This window comes from Ctenocephalides felis, unplaced genomic scaffold (genome assembly GCF_003426905.1).
Source record: "Ctenocephalides felis isolate EL2017-DRISC unplaced genomic scaffold, ASM342690v1 CF-g0.4_SCAFFOLD_00845, whole genome shotgun sequence".
Taxonomy (NCBI): domain Eukaryota; kingdom Metazoa; phylum Arthropoda; class Insecta; order Siphonaptera; family Pulicidae; genus Ctenocephalides; species Ctenocephalides felis.
In genome coordinates, this window is record NW_020536999.1 from 49,401,471 (window position 1) to 49,404,178 (window position 2,708).

Below are 2,708 nucleotides of genomic sequence, written 5' to 3' on the forward strand. Positions count from 1 at the left end.
AGCTTCTATACTAATTATACGAAAAATTAGGCCCCGAAATTACAATTTCAATAATAAACTATGCATTAAATATGGTATATTAACTAGTTTAACCCAAAGAAATGGTGAAAATATTGATCTTTCCTTATATAATTACCATCTGATATCACCTAATGTAGAGTATTATAACATTTATTTTTGTAGCATGCATAATGCTACAAAAATGTAAACATTAATATATTTAATTTATTATTAATTTTGTTGACGTCATTTCATGAAAATATATGTAAATTATAACAAAATTAACTTAATTTAATCTGGTATTTTATCACGCAAGTACCAATAATATCTAAAATGGAACGACATCGACAAAATATATGGAATTTCATCACTCTGTTATAGTTTTTTATAACAGCAATAAAATACAATTGATTTGCTTTGTTTCGATAACACAAAAAATCTCTTTTATTACTTTTTTTTAACTACATATGTTAATTCTAGAAAGAGTGGTATATATTTTTGAAAGAAAATTGCCCGAGAATTTTTTCATATATTTTATTCTTATATGAAGATCTCCGAAACCTGTCTACCCAAAAATTTATGCTCATTCCCTCAATGCAAATAAATCTATTTTGAATCTTCTTCGTACACAAAGTAAATTGCCATTTCTTGCATTTTGGCCCCTTATCTTCGAAATGGCTGGACCTGCCTTTGCCAATAACCAGCATGTATCCCCATTAATAGCGATCAAATGTTTTTTGAATCAATCAAATCGGTTGAACCGTGCTCTGGAAATCATAACACAAATTATATTCAAACACATATACTACACAAACACAAACACATGCACATATTCATTTTTGCTAAAGTACGAGATTTTTTGCGATTGCTTTAACTTACTTGAAGGGAGTTAAAAAACATTTAAAGACTGCTAGTCTCTATATGTTTTCCATTTTAAAAAGTGTCATAAGATAGAATGGGACTGTGACGTCACTTAGTGAACGAGCGTTCTCGACAATCATGCAAGACTCCGGATTGGTTAAATGTCATATTATATTATGATGTATATGTATAATATTATATGTAATATCCACTATTGTTTATGCAAATCGAGCAAAGAATATTTACTTTTAGGTTAAGCACGTGACATACGACATATGAAATCTAATCAATAGAGAGTGTTTCACGATTGTCGGCAACGCTCGTTCACTAGATGACGTCACAGTTCCCTTATATCTAGACACTTATATTGCACTCGATTAGCAGTCCATGTATTGTAAGGTCTATGTGTCTTTAGCAATATTTCATTTATTTTATTTTGATAATTAAAAGAAGGGATAGAAGTACTCGCGTTCTTCAAGGTATAAAGCAAACTAGTGGTGTATGGCATCGTGCCTTAAGACAAATTGTTAAAACTTCCCATACCGTAATGAAATATTCGAGGGATATAAAATGTTTTCAAATAGATTATTATAAATAATATAACTTATATCTTTACAGAAAAGTTAATAAACATTTAATCAATCGAATTTACAATGAAGGACATTGTCTATATTTATAATTTTAATTATTATATAAACTGAATAGCAGAGTTAAAAAATTATTTGTTTGAAGTATATAAGTGAGTTTTAGAACTTAAGTAGAATTAAAATTAAAATTTTAATTATTTTCCATATTCAAAAAAAAATTTTTTGGAAATTAAAAAAAAAAAAAAATCCAAAAGCAATCGTTTTCAACACAAGCATGAAGTTTTTTGGATCATTTAAAACGGATGCTCCGTTCTCTCAAAAAGTAGATTTCTATTTTCTGCACTCTTTGTTCCGTTTTTCCGAAATGGCAGGATTTGCCAAAAACTAATCAGCACATCTCCTTGTGAATAGATCGAAAGTTTTTTGAACCATTCAAATCGGTACATCTGCGCGCCCAAAAACGTGGATGAAAAATTGTATCCATACATACATACACACGCACATCCATTTTTTCTGAGGTATGCCAAAATGTTCAGAAACCTTCAAACGTGAAGAAATGCAAAAATTTTCGTTTTCGATTTTTTTGCGATTACTATAAATTTCCCTACGGAAAGTTAATAATTGAGCAAAGTTCAATTTTTTACAGTTATTAGATTTGATTACCTACGTGATGTACGTTTTGTTTTTTTGAGTTACTGAATAAAGGCAAAACCTACAATCTTTTCATTCACGATATTCGAAGAATCTCTCACTAATTTGGCTCGTTCAAAAAAGAAATATGAACAAATTTATCTATGTATTTATGTATATATGTATACATACAAATAATACATATTTAAACAGATGAGATCCCCTTTTCTTAATTTATAGCAGAGAAACAAACCATGTAAGTATGTGAGTATTATAAAACATAATCTAGCTGTACTATTACTTTGGTCCTTCAAATGCAGATAATTTACCTGTTCAAGTCATTCCACGTGCGATACAGAGCTCATATCTACCGGAGAGCGAATTGTATAGCAAATGATTGGCAGTCATCAAACAAATCTCATATGGGACGGACGCAAGAGCAACGAAGTTTGTTAAAAAAAAATCGTGGTTAGGATAAAAAAATTAAATTCAGACACTGAAACTGAAATGACTGCTTATTTAAATTAAATACTATTAATTATTTATATGATAATTAATAACGTAGTTAAATATTTTTAAAAATTTTACATTAGTGCGCGTGTGGGTTTTTCGGCAGTTTTTTCTACACAA